At 35.1% G+C, this 19511-nt stretch overlaps 1 protein-coding gene across 2 annotated transcripts in view; it reads left to right on the top strand.

The window, feature by feature from the left end:
• NCAM2 (neural cell adhesion molecule 2) overlaps positions 1-19511 on the top strand; it is a 488709-nt gene that overhangs the window by 54858 nt on the left and 414340 nt on the right. The gene's annotated exons all lie outside the window — the stretch shown is intronic.

Below are 19511 nucleotides of genomic sequence, written 5' to 3'. Positions count from 1 at the left end.
AGACAATGAGAAAGATGATCATCTATAGTATACATATGAAAGAATACATATGAAGAAAATGAAATATTGTTTTGAGTTCTCAAAATATGAATCATTTAGGGGCCAGCCCCGTGGTGTAGTTCAGCCACTCTGCTTCGGCGGCCCGGGTTCGCGGGTTCAGATCCTGGGCACGGACCTACACCACTCATTGGCCATGCTGTGGTGTTGACCCACATACAAAATAGAGGAAGATTGGCACAGATGCTAGCTCAGGATGAATCTTCCTCAGCAAAAAAAAAAAAAAATATATATATATATATATATATATGTATATGAATCATTTACATTTTCAAGATCTTTGCAGTGAGTGTTAGTCTTATAACTTACCATAATGAAGTCTACACTCTGAAAAAGCTCTAAAAGAGAATATGAATATTAATATAAAATAAAAAACCTTAGTAGTTTTCTCTTAGTCCCAAGTCCATCTTACTTAACTATTTTCTCTTACCTACTGCTGGCGGAAACAGTTCTGTAGTACAGGTAGATATATTTAAAATCTCTGTGAGTCAGTGCTGAATCTTACACTTGCCCCTCAAGTCAGAAAACTAATTATTTTTACCGTCTTAGCACCATAGAACTGATGAAATATATAATCATAAAATTTAAAAAAGCGTATCTAAGTTTCAGTGTCAGAGAAAAGAATAAATTCCCCAGTTAATAGAATACCCACCTTAATATACGTGGGAGACTTTAAAAGAAAAGGACAAAGAAAGCAAACAAACAAAATGAAACAAAAATCAAATCTCATGCAATAAAATGTTTTTAGTAAACTAATATCAATGCTTTTTCTAGTATCAATTAGTTGTATGCTTCATTCTAATTAATATACTTGCATTTTTTTCAATAGATTTAATAAAAGCTTATTAATTATGAGGCACATTGTTAAATTCTGGGGATAAAATAATAATAATAAAAAAGACTTCTTACATCAGTGGAGTTTTTGGTCTGGAATGAGTGGGGGATATTTGCAGAAATAATTATATTTTGATGACAGGCAGAAAGAAAGCAAAATTAAAGAATCTAAGAAGAAATAATAACAGGGGCAAATTTGGGGGGGTTAAACATGCAGGGAGTGACATGTTATCAGAGACTTGAGGGATGCTAGGAGGTTCCTGGCAAAGGAATTGGAGGAACACATATCTCAGTAGAAGAAGAGGACGTTTGAAGGCCCTGAGTTGTGAGATTTTAGTACATGCTAGAAATAAAAAAGGTCAGTGTGACTACAGCATAGTAAATGTGGAGGTATGAGGCTGAAGATACAGACAAGGCTGAGACCACACCAGCCCCTGAAGGACATGGTAAGAATTATGACATTAATCCAAGTACATAACCTTAATCAGCCTTGAGTTCTCAGTCTAAGCTTTGAGTGTAATAAAAGGAGACCCAGTGCAGCTGTCTTGAAGAACAATGTTCGTCTTTATTCTCGGCTTTCTTAAAAAGACTGACCTAGCACTTTTATGGAATGTGCTGTGCAGAAAGCTTGTTAGATATCTTTTCCCCAAAGATTCTCAATCGTAGAATTCATTACAAATTGCGCTTATTCTCCTTTATTGATGGATTGATGCAGTCCCTCCATTATGGTTTCTTATCATTTTTTTCCTTTTTCTCCACCAAAAGCATCCTGCCTCTCACCTGCAAGTGGTCACAAGCCATGCTAATCGTTCTAGGAATTGCTGTAGGTTCAAAACCCTTTGAGAAGTGTAGTATAGTTTTTCTGTCACTTTGATTGTTTACTAGAAATTCATATGGGCAGTTTCTGGTAATAAAATCCTACATCATGTTCCATGAAACTGAGAAACATTAATCTCAGAGCTCCAGATGTGGTTTGTAGCTTATTGTAACTTTGTATAGTTGTGAGGCTGTTACAGTATTTTCCCTATGTTAACCTAGGTGTCAAATCAGATGAGAACTTGGTCAGTGGGTCCTTGATCTATTGCTTGATTACTCCACCATCACCTTTTTTCTAGGGTCAAGAGTCTCACTTACAAACAATAGAAAATTATAGAAATTACAGCCAACACTATTTCTGTTCTTGAGTTCCGTTTAATACAAATATTAACTTGAAAGCCAGTCCTGGTGGTCTAGTGGTTAAGATCCATGACTCTCACCGCTGTGGCCTGGGTTCTTTTCCTGGTCAGGGAACCACATCACCCATCTGTCAGTTGTCATACTGTGGTGGCTGCGTGTGCTGTGATACTGAAGGCTAGGCCACTGGCATACCAGCAGAGTCACCCATCGTGGACACATTTCAGCTGAGCTTCCAGACTAATTCAGACTAGGAAGAAGAACCTGGCCACCCACTTCTGAAAAAAATTGGCCACAAAAACCTGTGAATAGCAGGAGAGCATTGTCTGATAGAGCACCGGGAGGTGAGAAGATGGCACAAAAAGACTGGGCAGGGTTCCCGCTCTGCTGTACGCAGCGTCGCTAGGAGTTGGAATCAACTCCATGGCACTAACAACAAGAAATAACTTGAAAATTCCAAGTCATATGGGCCCTCTTTTTTCAATTTGATCATATGAACTCCAGCCTTAAAGAACTCAAGCTCTACTGCTTTCATTTATATCTGATCTGGGGATCACAAAAGCCCCCTAAAATGAGAAAAACAACAAATACTTTAAACAAGTCTGGTCTTGAAATGTCATAAACTAAGCATGGTGGCATTGCATGAACACGTTTTATTATCTTCGTTTTTGAATAGGTGAATCTTCCTTACAGAGTTCCTCTACTCAGAGAAATATCCCTTGTTATTAAAGATAATGGCTTGAAAGGTTATTCCTGTAGTCAATATACAGCAGGGTGTCCAGAGTCTCAAATCCTCAATGATGGCTATTACTAGGCAATTCAATATTCATGGTTCAAAATTGGTTGAGTTCTAATTATTGTTCAAGGTCACAAAAGTGCTTGGTTATTTTGATGGGAATGTGTACTACGACTAATATATTTATTCTTAGCCATTTACAAAATGGTTTATGTAAGACTTATATGTCAATAAATTTGAGGAAATTAGACAAAGGAGTGTTCTATTTTATTTCAAAGATAATTTTAATTCACTGACTCTTAGCTAGATTAATGCTGCTAATAAAAATTAAGCGCTCCCCAATGCATGGCATGTGTACCAAATGACCTCATTAAATAGGTATATGGAGAGCAGATGCCTCTATGACCTGTCTCCAGATTTACTGAGGAGGGAGTGTCCTTGTTTTAGTGTTCCTATGATCAGTGAATGAATTTTAAATTAGGGACACAAGGACAATATTTCCTCATGGGATATTCTCTACGAGTTGGGCAAAATTAGAAACATTAAGAGTCATCTTTTGCTGATGAATTTATCATCTTCTTTACAAGTCAATAAATGCTTGATTTTTATAATCAGCTTTTAGTCTTTGAATATCTGTCTTAATTAGGCTACCCTTTGCAGGCGATGGGGATCATCAGTCTTTAAGTTTATTTTTGTAAATATTAGCACATTTTAAAATGAAAACTGATTTGAATTGTTCTGTATATGGTACTTATGACTGTGAATGCATTGTTTTCCATAACATCTATATGCCCTTAAGGTGTCTAATTCAAACCATTATTTGTTTGTTGTTGCTGCTTCTGCTATTATTATTGGTGGTATAGGTTTCAGTCAGCTAAGTAATAATACAGCCGTTAAACCGATGCTTGACCTTGTGTTATGCTACTGATGGTGCTTCTATGTACAGGAAAATTCAATATAGATATAAAGTAATATTGTGAAATTAGTTTTTCTAATGGTGTATTTTAGGTTGTTTGCTTTTCTGTTGTTCTTAGTCTTTTACGTAAAAATCCAAAGGAAATTTAGTGTGACTTTAGAATCAGTTATATTTTAAAAGTATTATAAGTATATTCACATTGGAAACTATGACAAATGTTTGAAATGGAAGCTAAAATTTGATGATAAGTATTTAATGTTCCCACAGCACTGATAGGTGGTCTTAATGTTTCTATGGAAATCTCAAATTACTCTGTTATTGATTGAAAGTGCTCATTTGATCTTAGCACTTTGAGAATCACAACATAACTCTAGCATATGTTATAGGTATACTGTCTATTGATGATGTTACCTTCATGTTATTGGAATGTTACCCTGCTATTGGAAATCTTTAAAAATATGTGCATCCAGATAAGTTGGTTTATACACACCTGGAGTATAAATTAAGAAAGGAACTGTATGCATAAACAACTTTTTAATAAAATTATTTGATAATACATTAGCTCAAAAACTATTTAAATATGAAAATTTACCAGGGAGTACATATAAATGTGAAACTTAATTATCAGATGTAATTATCTTTCTTTAAAAGTTGGCGTGAGAGGGAGAATAATACTTCAATTAAAAATACATTATTGAAAAATACTCTTATAGGAAAAGATAAACTCTTTATCAATACATATCAAGAAGGAAACTGTGTGCTATATGTGAATATAAAATATGAGAACTAAGTAAATAAATATTATGAGTATAAATTTTATAATGTATCTGTGATATATATAGACATGGAAGTACGAAATGTTGATCTTAAAATATGGATACTTGTTTAACATGGGAATGATGAGAATTATTTTAAGAATGAGCATTTTCCGGGGCCAGCCCCGTGGCACAGCGGTTAAGTGCGCGCACTCCGCTTCTGTTGCCCAGGACTCGCAGGTTCGGATCCTGGGTGCACACCGACGCACTGCTTGGTAACCCATGCTGTGGTGGAGTCCCATATAAAGTAGAGGAAGATGTGCACAGATGTTAACCCAGGGCCAATCTTCCTCAGCAAAAAGAAGAGGATTGGCATCGGATGTTAGCTCAGGGCTAGTCTTCCTCACAAAAAAAAAAAAAAAAAGAATGAGCATTTTCAAATAATATTTGACTTCATTCTTCTCAATATATATGGAACTCTTCGGGAAAATCCAAACCTTGTTATTATTCGTAAATTAAAATCCAAAATATCCTATATACTCCTTTGCATCATATACTTTTCTACAGGCCACTTTTAAACACTGATAAACCCTTCTTTGTACAAATCTAACATAAATTTCCTATTTACATTAATTATATAAAATTATCTTAAATTACTTGGAAGAAAGAAAAAAGTAGATTTCCGTAAGTTACTTGAGAACATTATTATGATGTGTAACAAAAATAATTAAAGGAAAGGCATATATCTATAGAATAATTCTATTTTGATAAACACAAAATTAATATATGTATTTGTGTATATTTTGTTTGTATATGTTTGTGTAATCATAGGAATTATGGAATGTAGCACACCAACTTGTTAATGTTGACTATAATAGGGAGCTAGTGTTATATATATTGAAGCAGAAAGTGAGGAGTTGTGTCAGGGATACATAAGGGAACAATTAATTTCTTGTCTTCAAAAATATGCTATATTTGTAAAGCTCTCTTTGTTGATAAAGAAATAACTTTCTGAGGAACTTGGTTTTCATTTGTATAATGTCTTTCTTTAAATGTTCAGGTTATGATAAGTTTCTATAAAAATGTCTGCTCATATTCAGATGCCCCCATCATCATAGTAAAAAAAGATTCCAATATAAGTGTCTTGAGTAAATTATAGCAAGATGAAAATGTGGATTTCCATCATCCACATACTGTGGTTCACTTTCAAGAAGATTATGATGGAGTAAGCATTTGTCATCAGGAGTTTACATGGTATCAGTATGTGAAGACCTCCCCAAAAGTCATTGTTTTATTGCCCTTCTTTCAAGTTTATCTGTAGTAACTATCCTAAGAGGTCAACAACTATCAGATTTTTAAGGTCAATATGAACAAAATTCTACAAATTCTCTTGGTAACCTGCTGTATTGGCAAAATTAATTTTGCTTTCCATAATATATATTATTAACTGAAGAGTGAGGTATCTATTGCTTATAATGGTAGCTATATAAACACCTAGACAAGTAGTGATTCACTCTAAGTCATTGTCATGATGAAGATAATGTGTAACAAACTGTTGACATATTTCAGAAAATATAGGAAAACATTTTTCTATTTGGCCTCTACTAAATCATGTTTATAGTCAGTTCTGAATTTTAGAGAATTTGATTTTATTAGCACCACTTGGGAATGTTTTTATTAAAAAAACATTAAATATTATAAATCATCACAGACTTGGTGTAAACCAAGAACCTCTAATATTTTGGAGAAAAGTAGGTGGAGAAGACCTGTAAGAAGGTGTTTAGAATTTATAAGATAAAATTTTCTCTCTTGGGAGGTAAGAATTTGGATTTGTGACTGCTTGTTCCTTCTTAAAAAATAAGGAACAACGATTGGTTATAGCAAATATGATTTATTTTTATTTCAGTTTTTAAAAATGGACTCTTTATGAAGGTAATCAGGATGACTGCTATCTGCTCTTCAGTGAAAGGAACTGATCAAAACAGAATGTTTCCCAAAAGCATATAGAAACATTCCACTCCATACTATTGAACGATTTGTATGACATAATGTATGCTGGAGAATAGGCACTCACTTATCTGTTGAATGAAAGAGTGAGTGGAACCAAGCTAGAGTAGATGTGTAAGAAACATCCAAATAGATATATGAGGCTTATTTCTACTTATTTATTTATTTTATTTTCACTGTATCACTGTAAATGACTTCATCTGTAAGTTCTAATTTCCTTTCAGCTATTTCAACTAGAAATAGAACATATCCTGTAAAATTTTTGATTTAAAAAGTATTCTAATAGGTGTAGGGTACCAAAGTTGAGTTCTAACGTAGATACACATAAGGGTTGTACTAGTCCTGAAAATGAAGATGTTGGGAAAGGGAAAAGAGATTGATAAGCTCGATTTTCCAAAATATTTTAAATATTTGAGACATTTCACTTTGATCAAAGATACTGATTTGTTACTTTTTTCATTCAGCAATCACAGTGCAGTGCATCATGCTCCAATGTGAGGATGCGAAGATGAATAGGACATAGTTTGCATCATAAAGATGCGTAAACCAGGAAAGATAATACATGACCAAATAAAGATTAAGTCATTATTTACTTCCAAAATAATAACTGAAGAGCGTCCTGTAATATTCATGGTATTGCATTTTTGTGCAGTGAACCAATATCTTATTTTTATTTCACTCCTCTTTTGTGTCATTATCTGGGTAATGGGTGCTACAAAAATTCTCCTTAAAGCTGTTAATATTTCATTTTGTGAAATAACTTTGCTTTATGTATTTCTAAAACATTTTCATTTTCATACCACTCATCATTTTTTTCTTCACTACTAGTTTAAACCTGTACTTCCTAATACAATATAAAAGTACTGTCATATTTCCATGGCCAAATGCCGTCCGAGAATCATTCTGCTAAATAGATGCTTGGTAATTTCAAAAGGGATGTGATTTTATGTGACTTTTTAAAAACTGATTTCATCGAATGACATGTACTCTTTGTAAATTGCATCTGATATAAAATACAATTATAATAATATTCACTGTGGAGAATATTCAGAAACTCATTGAAACTCAGGAGAGTTTTTCCTGCTTTGTGTGCTGTGCCCCATACACTGATTTCACCTGAAACCAGTTGGATTCACTAATTCATATCTAAGAATAAATTTGGTTGATTCAGTACTACTTAATCAATACTGATGTGTCTTTTATTGTGTGCTATGTCAGATCACCTTCTGGGAGCAAAGAGAATATAAATTATAAATGAATAAAATATTTATTCCATCTTGACAATTATAGAAAGACACTTAAGGTTAAAAATGCTTTCACTATCAACATTCTCTCCTTTCTTACCTTAAACATTTACTCAGAGTAATAATTGCAAACCCAAAAGTGGGTTTGTTCTCTTCCCCATCACAAAGAGAGTATTTCCTTCCTTAGCCTAGCCGTAATGTAATGGTACCTCTTTGCTATAGGTGAGGTCTAATATCTGGGTATAATTCTCTACATATCTACCCACTTAAACACTTCTCTACATACCCTTCTTTTCAACAGTGTTTTGAGGAATTATAGAAATGGAATATAGGAAACAAAATATGGAACTGAGTAAATACCATATTGCTGCTACTGTTGAAGGCAGAGACATGATAGGAGTGGTAAAATAAATTTTCCAGAGTAGAAGTAAAAAGATAAAAAAGAAGACAACCTAGATTGAATTTTATTTTTCTTATTTCCGGCCTCTCTCTATGTCTACCTGGAAAATTTTGTGATCTTTAAAAAGTCCAACGGCAGCTCCTCTGGAGACCTTCTCTGATATCCTAAGACAGACTCACAACTCTCTTTTTTATGGTGACCTGTAACTTTCTTATCTTTCTATTGTTGCTGTTAAAACATATTGTTGTGCATTTACCTTCTTCACGTACACTGTCAATGCTTGCAATTAAGTGTGTGTGTGTGTATGAATGTATGTATTAAGTGACATAAATACGTTCTTTTGGATGCTCAGCATATCTCAAATCACAACTGACAGTGAACAGTAATGTTATTTTCCTGGTACAAGAAAATATGGTGACATTAAATTTCATGGAATCTGAAAGAACTCATAAAAATCAAACCCCAGACACATTCCTCTGAAGGCTAAATATCAAGCAATGAAATGAAAGAGAGAAAGAAAAACCTGGTTATAAAAGTTTGCAGAAGAAAAGTATTAAAAGTCGCTTTATATGTATTCTTCTAAGTGAAGGTAAAACCCGTGAGCTAGAGAAAGGACCCTATAGGTATTTTACCTCTATGTATTCTTTGGATTCTAGTTACCTACTTAATCTTTCACTAATTTTCAGTGTCTGTTAATTTCAGTACCATTTCCCCAAACGCTGGGTTTCACTTACTTTTAAAATTAGCCACCCTATTGGCAATTTATATCAATAATAATATTGAACAATAAAATATTGTGTACTAAGAGCTATGAGTGTAGAGATTTTATATGTTATGTATATGAAAATTTCTGCTGAGGATAGAAGACATAAACAAATAAATTGTTAAATAGCAATACAAAAGGTCTTTCAAGGACTGTCAAAATGCTCTGTAATTGAATGAACTGATAGATGTTACAGACAGTAACTCCTAAAGGAGTAGTAGTCAGCAGTGATGGGGGTTGGAGAGAATGCAGAGAGATTGAGTAGAGGAAGAGAATGGTGAAAGTGGGGCAAAACATTGAGAAAGTGTGAATAATTATGTAATGAGTTGTTAGAAGCTACATAGGGAAGTAGGACCATATTTCTGTCTGAAATGTTCTGGTAAGAAATGTGGTCTTCATGTTGTACGTAAAGAAGCCATTAAATATTTTCAAATAGGGAGAGTGTACGGTCAAGTTGGGGTAACTGAAGGGTAGGGTACAGCAATGTGCCAGATGATCTAAAGGTGGGAAGACTGAAATAATGAAGGATACTCCAACAGTCCTTCCCACTTCTATTACTGAATAGGTAGGGACTTACGCCAGCTTGGTAGTAGTGAATATAGATAGGAATGCGTTATCCAATAAATATTTTGAGGGACAATGGAAAGTAGTTAATTATTTACTAAATTTGAAGAATACTTAGAGAATCTGAAATGCCTCTGATGTTTCAAGCTTGGAAAATTGGAAAGATAATAGTGTCATTAAAAAGCAGAAAAGAACAAGACAAATGGGAAATAAAGTTCTAAGAGTTCATTTCTAAAAATAGTGAATTGAAATGAGGGTTATCAAAGAGGATGTGGGAGCCTGCAAATTAAAAATCCATAATCAAAGCTTCTGAGCAGTCACTGGTTAAGGCAGAGGCTTAAACATTGTCACCAAAAAGGTGATGCATGAATTCATGCCAGTAAATGAGACCTTCAAGCAAGAGAATGTAAAAGATGAAGAACTTGCTGCCTGGTGTTCAACTGGAGAGAACACACATTTAAGAGGAAAAGGATGGAATATGAGGAATCAGGAGAAAAATGGAGAAAGAGATGCTAGCTATCCATTTAAAGCAAATGAAGCAAATTGGTAAAAATGAACATAATTTGTGGGTATATTGATGAATTAATATCTCAACTTCCTTGTGAATAGGGAAATTTTCAAAATAAAATGTTGTGGGCAACAGGGAAACAAATATGGGGAAATAAAGATCAGAGTGCAGAGCTCAAGATGACTAAGAAAAGGATTTGATTTTGAGTTTGGTAAGATAACTCTTGCTGCTTCAGTTTTGGGGGTCTTTAAAGTGGAGACAGGGAAGCTGTATTGAGAAGGGTTTATGCAGCTATAAGATATGAAATTAATTGCATAATAGATTTAGAAGTGAGAATGTGGTAGAACCACGAGTTATAATATTAACCTGCTTTAAACATTTCATTTTTTTCTCTAGCTTTTCAAAAAGTTGATGAGATTGACAAAATAAAATTACTCTAAGAAGGAATGATTAAAATGACATTTTGATAATAAATGCTAGCTACATAATGAAGAAAAGAGTATACTACCCAATTATTTGTCATACTTTTGAAACTGAAAATTTAAGGATAGCAAATCTGACAGGTTTAAATGAAAGTGGAATTATCAGAAACTACACAATCCATATTCTTTGACATAGTAATATATTGTAAAAGATGACAAAAGGCAGCTGAATGTGAATGACACTAAAATTTTTCTTGTATCAAAAACTAGATTAGCTCTTAAAGAAAAGTCTAAGAGTTTTTGTGTGTGTGTGTGAGGAAGATTGGCCGTGAGCTAACATCCGTTGCCAATCTCCCTCTTTTTGCTGAGAAAAATTGGCCCTGAGCTAACATCCTTGCCCATCTTCCTCTATTTTGTACATCGGATGCCGCCACAGCATGGCTTGATGAGCCATGTGTAGGTCCGCGCCTGAGATCCAAACCCGAGAACCCGGGCTGCCGAAGCAGAACTTAACCATTACACCACTGGGCCAGCCCTTAAGAGGTTTTTTTTGTTGAGAAACAAATTCAAGGAATATATGTTGAAACTTGACAAAATCACAAAAGTTAAAATCATTCTGTGTCCCTGATAACAGAGAGGAATGGACAAAGGAAGGTTCAATGACACTCTATGATCGTATAAAATACCATTAAAAAGTTTTATGGAGGACCAGATAAATAAGACTTTCTGCTAATGTGGATGTTACCATAAACAAAGGGTAACAGATCTGAAAATGTTTTCTCAAAGCTACCACATATGGAAATTCTGTTTGTATTATTAAAATAATCCAAAATTGTTGAATATGCATTATTCCTCATTTCAGTTGCATAAAATTTGTAGGTATTATATTTATTTCAGCATGCTGACTTTTATTTCATTTTCATAAATGTAAAAATATTTATAAAGTTGCTTTTTGGATTTATTTATAACATTTTTATTGTGGCAAATATACATAACATAAAATTTACCATTTTAACCATTTTTTTTTTTAAAGATTTTATTTATTTATTTTTTCCCCCCAAAGCCCCAGTAGATAGTTGTGTGTCACAGCTGCACATCCTTCTAGTTGCTGTATGTGGGACGGGGCCTCAGCATGGCCAGAGAAGCAGCGCGTCGGTGCGAGCCCGGGATCCGAACCCGGGTCGCCAGCAGCGGAGCGCGCTCACTTAACCACCAAGCCACGGGGCCGGCCCCCATTTTAACCATTTTTAAGTGCATAGTTCAGAGGCCTTAAGTGCATTCAAATTGTTGTGCAATCATCACCACCATTTATCTCCAGAACTTTTTTTTATCTTCCCAAACTGAAATTCTTTACACCTTAAGCAATAACTCTTAATTCCCTCCTGCCTCCAGCCCCTGGCAACCACCATTTTACTGTTTGTCTCCATGAGTTTGACTGTTGTACATACCTTAAATAAGTGGTGGAATCATACAATACTTTTGTTCTTTGTGAATAGCTTATTTCACTTATGTTAATATCTACAAGATTCGTCCGTGTTGTAGCATGTGTCAGAATTTCCTTCATTTTTTTGACTGAATAATATTTCATATATGTATATACACATTTTGGTTGTCTACTCAAATTTTATCTATAAAATTTTAAAGTTTATTGATGTTGCATGACAACGTGTTATGCCCCATGTGTCATTCCTTAGTCATACCACATAATTCAGTGTATCATGCAGAATTACAATGACTGAGGTACAGTAACCCAGGATTTCCACAAGATCCTACACATGCCATCTCATACACCACAGAAGAGCTGTGTCTCTGATTTTCACTACCCTGTTAGTATACTCAAGATGAAGTAATTAAGGAGTTCATATCTGGGATCTTGAAGCCCACTCTGTATAACCACATTGTCCAATCCAGTTTTGGAAATTATCATTCAACAATTCCCTCACCATTCTGGCATGGTAGAATGGTGCACCATTTTATTGGAACCACTCCAGATGACCTTCCCCTAACTTGTCAAGTGCAGGCATTTATAGATCACTTAACGTGATCAATAAGTAAAATATGTGCCTATATTTCTAGTCTTTATAAACACAATGCTTGTTAGGCAGATTTGTCTCTCTTAGTTTACTGAAGAGTAATCTGAAACGCTAATTGAAATTTTACGTGACTTGCTGACGGTCAAACACTTTTATCAGGGCCAGGAATAGAACTAAGATCTCCTAATTCTCTAGCCATAGCCCTTTCTATAATACAGTGTTCTTTATAGTTTCTAATGTTGTAATATTTTTATTACAAGTTTGTTTGCTTAACCTTGGTTTGATATAATTACACTTCCATAATTGTTTACTGAAATTGTCACTATTAAAATCATGTTTAATACCTTATCTCTTAGGAAAAATATCCAAGTATGCCATATTGCTGTAAAGAAATGTAATTAAGGGCCGGCCCCGTGGCTTGGCGGTTAAGTGCGTGCGCTCTGCTGCTGGCGGCCCGGGTTCGGATCCCGGGATCGCACCGACGCACTGCTTCTCCGGCCATGCTGAGGCCGCGTCCCACGTACAGCAACTGGAAGGATGAGCAGCTGTGACAGACAACTATCTACTGGGGCGTTGGGGGGAAAATAAATAAATAAAATCTTTAAAAAAAAAAAAAAAAAAGAAATGTAATTAATTGTCATTAATTTGATAATATTAGGAAAAATATGTAATTTAAAATATTTTAATGAATTTAAAATAAGTAATCTTCAATGAATTTATATGATAAATATAAATACAAAGATACCTTGAAGATTTGTTTATTTGTTTTAATACTCAGTATCAAGTGGAATGTTGATTTAATCTGCAGTAAAATTGATCTGATTTAATCTTAGAATCTAGGCCAATTGACTAGACTTTTCCAATGGATCAGGAGCTGGAATTCATCAGGGGGCAGGATCTGGTAGGTGGAGAAGGTGAAAAGCATGAGTCACTGCGTCTGGAGAACCTGAACCATCCCTACGACTAAATGGGGTTCAGCTAATATTTGTTCTTTGTTGCTTCCTCTCTCTTTTCTCCCTATCCATTTTGATACTAATCAAATCAGATTAAAGAGATTTCTGTGACAGGATTGGTTTAGAGTGTATCTGGAAAAACCTACACTTCTCCCTTTGTGTCTCCTTTACTTTTACACAGAACACTTCACTTCTGAGTCACCAAATGAGACTTCTGGTCACCAAATGTTTGGGCCCCCCTTCTCTGCACAAAGCAATTCTCCACGACACAGGCTGAGTGTCCTACAATTTAACTCAATTCTGACACTATCTGCCTGGAGATAGTGTTAGATCTTACATGTTAAGGGCTCATTCCTGAAGACTGCTCTCATCTCACGTCAGATGCCAATCACTAGTAGTAGGTCCTCAGGTTACCCACAACTTCTGCCCACCTCGGCTACAAATCAGGGGTTCCTAAAACCCTGTCCTCAGGTTTGATTAATTTGCTAGAGTGGCTCAAAGAACTCAAGAAATACTTATATTTACCAGTTTATTAAAAGATATGATAAAGGAGACAGATGAACAGCCAGATAAAGAGATGCATAGGGGGAGTTCTGGGAGGGAGCTTCTGACCCCACGGAGTTGGGGTGCGTCACCTTCCTGGTATGTGGATGTGTTCACCCACCTGGAAGCTCTCTGAACCCCATACTATTTGGGTTTTTACGGAGGCTTCTTCATGTAGGTGTGATCAATTATTAACTCCATTTCCAGACTCTCTCCTCTTTCTGGAGAAATGGGGGAGCAGTGCTGAAAATTCCAAGCCTCTAATTATGGCTTGGTCTTTCTGGTGACCAGCCCCGATCCAGGAGCCATCAGGAACCCACACAGGGTCGCTTCGTTAACTCATTAGAACAAAAGACACTCCCGTCACCCAGGAAATTCCAGGGGATTTAGGTGTTTGGTGTCAGGAACTAGGGTAAAAGATTTAGAGCAAAAGATGCTCCTAGTGTTCTGACCACTTAGGAAATTACAAGGATTTTAGGAGCTGTGTGCCAGGAATGGGGAGCAGAGACCAATATATGTATTTTCTATTATCTCTTACAGGGAAACTACTAAAGAGTCATGTCTCCGTTGATGATGGTGATGATTATTTTATGTGTGGATATTACATATGTGAGACTCAGTTTTTTCTTTAACAATTGCTAAAAGAGCCACATTCTCTTTCTTACCTGAGTCAGGCCTTAATGCCAGTATAGGGGACAGATTCATCATATAATGAGATGGACTCTGATAGATAACCAAGAGCTCAATTCCATAAATGTTTGTTGAGGTGGGTAAAACCAATATGTATTGGTGGACTCAGTAACTGATGGGTAGTATTCAGTTAACCTAGGTAGATACTCTACAGGATTACATAGATAGATTTTAAGCCTAGGAGACACAATGATTCTGCATCAGCCAGGATGGCAGGAGGTGATAAAGGCAGGATCTTTACTCAAGGACAGCTTCTGTTAATTCATAATCAGTTCTGAGTTACCTGTGTTTGTCAATGCCCAAATGAAATCAGGGGCTTACAGACAAGCCTGCCTTTACTGCAGGGAAGAGAGGTTTTGGCACACAGACATGGCAGTTCCTTGAATCTTCAGCATGCTGTTCAAGCAACCCTCTACTTTGTCCCAAAGACAAAATACCTGGTATAACTGCCTATGTTTTAAATATATGTTGACTTTCCTTCATTGGAGTATTCAATGTTTAAATTCAATTTCAAGATGATTCAATACAGAAATATAAAATAAGAGAAATTTAATTTTAAAACCCTGAAAACTTCCTCTAAAGACAAACTGAGAAACTTAGGTCTAAAAAAATGAAAAAACTATTGTTTATGATGATGTAGTTTAAGAATGTGATTCTGGAGATCAGCATTTTTAAAAGAAGTTTGATGAAAGTATAATTTGTATTACAAGGGAAATGAACTGAAAACATTCTTCTGTAGTGCTTTTATGGGATTTCTTTAAAGCTGGCTATGCATTTAATGCAGCGCATAATGAAACTTGGACCCTTATAATTTACTAAAAAAATAAACTTAAACAAAAAGGTTGTTTTTAGTTTCTGTTCTGATCCCTTTGAATGCTTTGCTAAGTAATTATTTCAGGCTTATACTTACAAAAATTTGTTAGAAAATTAGAGCTGTTTAATTTTTTTTTGCTATTTCTTTTGTTCACATTTTGATTTGTCTATTTTTCTCTTTTAAAGATCTTTATAGATCTGTCAGTTAAGTTTGAGACATGCCATTCCCTCTTCCTTCCTTTGTTTCTTCGCTAACTATGATTTGTTTTAAAACTGGGTCAGTCTACTTTGATTTCACTTCCTTTTCATTTGCTTTCTGAAGATTATTGATTCCAAAATAAAGAAGATCCATGGCATTCAGTGTTACATATGATTCACAAAATACAGTTTTCAGAATCCTCACAACTAACTATATGTACATGGAAACCTGTACAGGTTCCTAATTGCCTATTTTTTTCATGCCCAGGGGAAAACAACATAATTCTGCTCAAACTGAACCTTTTTCCTAAAGCAAAATGGGCAGAATTCCATAAGGCACAAACTCTTTCTCAGCTTTCCTCTTTTCTCTGGCCAGGAAAGGTCAGAGAATTGAAGGAGGACTCTGCTTTGGAGAGCAAGTGCATTGACATAGAGTGTGAGGTGACTGCGACCTTGGCCAAAATTGTTGAGGCTGATGTCTTTCCATTATCACAGAAAAGAAGGCAGTGTGTTGAGTAGAGAGGTCAAAAAAATGAGATTTTGAATCATTTTCTACCGTATATAAGATCTGTGATCTGGAGCAAGTTACTCAACTTCTCTTAGTCTTGTATTTTCGCTTAGGAAAAAGGACAACACTTAGCTTTCAACAAAATGTTACAACAAGATATTTTAGATGAAGTGCTAGTCATTGATTAGTCATTCCATAATTTGCAACTCAGGTGATGATTATTTAAGGTAGGTTACATGTGGCGTCAGAATTGACTCAGTTTTTTACTTTATCCCAATATCTCCATTAGATGATATAAACCTAAAAAAGGAAAACATTCTGCCTTCTGTTGTAGATATTAGGTTTGGATTTTTTTTTTCCTTAATAGGATATGTCTTCAATTGCCTTTGAAAAATAATGGAAGGATCGTTGAGAAAGAATCATCTATTGGTCACTGTACAAAAATATAAACAACAAACCCTTTTCTCTATCTTGTTTCTCAACTTCAGATTAATGAAACTCATTATATTTTGAGGCTGTAACACTTTGTAAGAGATAATGCCCATGTGTAACCAGTTTTATATAACCCAGAAAGTAATCTAGCACCTTTATTTTCATATTTACAATGCAAATTTTGTAAGTAAAAACTGAAGAGTTTTTACTTATAAAATAAGTAAGAGGAAATAAAATAGTTCAAACACATAGAAGAAGCAGTGATTCAAAATGTTGAGATGAATGTTCATTTACTCCATTGCAAAAGAGTTACAGGTGTATTGTAACTAATTTTTAATAAATAGGCTATAGGTAAATGTTTTATGGCATATGGTTTTATTCATTTACTGGCACACTATTTTACTCATTTACTTGATTTAGGGAGAAAATTGTCATGTGACTTTCACAGGCCAAGTTGCACCTAATAAAATAAGGTTTTGGTGAGGTATTACAGTGAATTTAGAAGGTTATTTCATTTAGAGAATCTTGTAACCAAATTTTAATTTTAAGTTAACAGGAATAGTGGCAGAATTATCTTATACTGATAGTAAAATTGAAGTCAGTAACTTCTTCATATCAAAATTCATATCACACTATGAATATGGCTCAATTTTAAGTAAAAGTTGTTATCTCACATGTAGGTGGAGTGTATTTGGTTTTGTTCTGTGTTAACATATAATAAAATAGGAGCATTTAGTTATTATTACCTCTAGTTTAGACGCAGCTTTTCTTTTTAGGGCAAAATATAGTGTGTTTGTATATTTGAGGGCTTGTGTATGAATTTGAGGCTTGGGTATATGTGTATATTTATCATGTAATAAGTATAATGGTTGAATAGATAAATGAGTTCATGGTATTAATTATTTTGTCACACTGCTTTTCCTAGATAAAGGCAAAGGAGATGAATAATCTGAAATTCACAAATAACTCACTGTTCATTGATGATTTTCCTTTGGTTGTAGAATGAAACAAAGCTGTTATATTAACTTAGACATATGTAAACGTGGTATTTCTTTTGGATCTAATTGCACATAACTCATTACTCTGAATTCTTGTTTCATCTTAGAGGTAATTTTCACTTTCTCTTTGTTAATAGAGAATTTCATTTATTCAATAGAATTTTAGCAAGCCACTAACATGAGTAAGGAGCTGTGACAATATTTATGGATATTTTAAAGATAGAAATCATGTTTGACCTCAAGAAATTTATATTCAGAGGGGAAATAAGACTGATGCGTCAAAAACTGATACTACAAGGATTACTTATGATGGGCATTTTTTTTTTTTTTTTTTGGTGAGGAAGATCAGCCCGGAGCTAACATCCATGCCAATGCTCCTCTTTTTGCTGAGGAAGACCGGCCCTGAGCTAACATCTATTGCCAATCCTCCTCCTTTTTTTTTCCCTTTTTCTCCCCAAAGCCCCAGTAGATAGTTGTATGTCATAGTGGCACATCTTTCCAGTTGCTGTATGTGGGACGCTGCCTCAGCATGGCCAGATGAGCAGTGTGTCGGTGCCCGCCCCAGATCCAAACCTGGGCCCACCAGTAGCGGAGCACGTGCACTCAACCGCTAAGCCACGGGGCCGGCCCCTATGATGGGCATTTTTAAGAGGACAAACAAAATATTGCAGTAATTGGTCAGGAAATGGTTACCATGGCTTATCAGTTTTGCTCGGTAAAAACTCTTTTGCCCTATGAGTACTCGAATCACTATATTCTTTTCTCATTCAGGCCATCACCATGTCTCTCCTGTGTTATTGTTATACTTCCCTTCACCTCTTTATTTCTGCCCCCTATCAATCTAGTCTATCCCCCACATTCTCAGTAGAATATTCTTAAAAGAATCAGCTGGTTAAAAATATTGATGGCTCCTCACCTCTAGCTTCTTGGCTTTCCACAAGTGTTCCTTCAACATCTGGGCACTTCTCTACTGCATTTTTTAAACATTCAGTGCTATTTGATGTTCCGCAAATAAGACATCCAGTTTCTAACTTCATCCATTTTCTGTTCCTTGTGCTGAGAATACCCTTCCTTTGCTTCCCCTTCCTGGAAAAATAGTGCTTATCTTTAAAGATTCCACTAAACTTTCACTTCAGACTTCCTAAGTCTCGGACTTCTAAGTCAGAATTGATAACATCATTGTAAAACATTGATTCATACTCTTCACAATTATTATTCTTTGAATTATTTTGTAGTTATTTAGGTAAATTTCTATCCTTCTCACTATCTGTGAGCTCCTGAAACTCAAATGACAGCGTATTATTTATTAAGAATTCCCCATGCTTTATAGCAGTTAGAGCTCAAAAAAGATTTGTTGATGGTGATAAGGAGTATAGTGCTATTTGGATTCAGCCTACTTTTTTATTGCAGAATTGATCATAATTTCTGATTATCAAAAAAATATTATGGATCATCTGACCATTGACATAAGTGGCACTTAAGTGTCCTATTTCACAGAATTAATCTCTCTACCATGATGGTAATTAAATTTAGTTTGAAAAGTAGCTAGCTCAATAAAAATTAGGTTTTATTAATGACTTCATTAAAAGTGATACTAAATACTCCTACTACTTTTGCTATTATTACCACTGCTATTACACCTAATGATATTACAACAAAATCATAGCTGAAATGCTTTATGTTTGCTGTGCACTGTAGAGGGTACTTTTGGGTCTTATCTGAGTCTCTCTGAGGCCTTACTGGACTGAACTGTTATGTCATCCTTATGTCACATGTTTCATTGTGGTAGAAACTGCAGTTTTTCCATCCTCTCCTCTCTGTTCCAGCGGTACTGGATGCCTTAGATTTTCACACATTCCCCATGTCTCTTAGGGCTCTGAGCCTTTGCATTTCTGCTTCCATTGCCAAAGAGGCCCTTCCATTTTCCTGGACTTCTGTGCAGTTTCAGAATTGAGGACAAATAT

This window comes from Ceratotherium simum, chromosome 27 (genome assembly GCF_057802395.1).
Source record: "Ceratotherium simum simum isolate JZ-2026a chromosome 27, ASM5780239v1, whole genome shotgun sequence".
Taxonomy (NCBI): Eukaryota; Metazoa; Chordata; class Mammalia; order Perissodactyla; family Rhinocerotidae; genus Ceratotherium; species Ceratotherium simum.
This window is presented reverse-complemented; position numbering and strand designations above follow the sequence as displayed.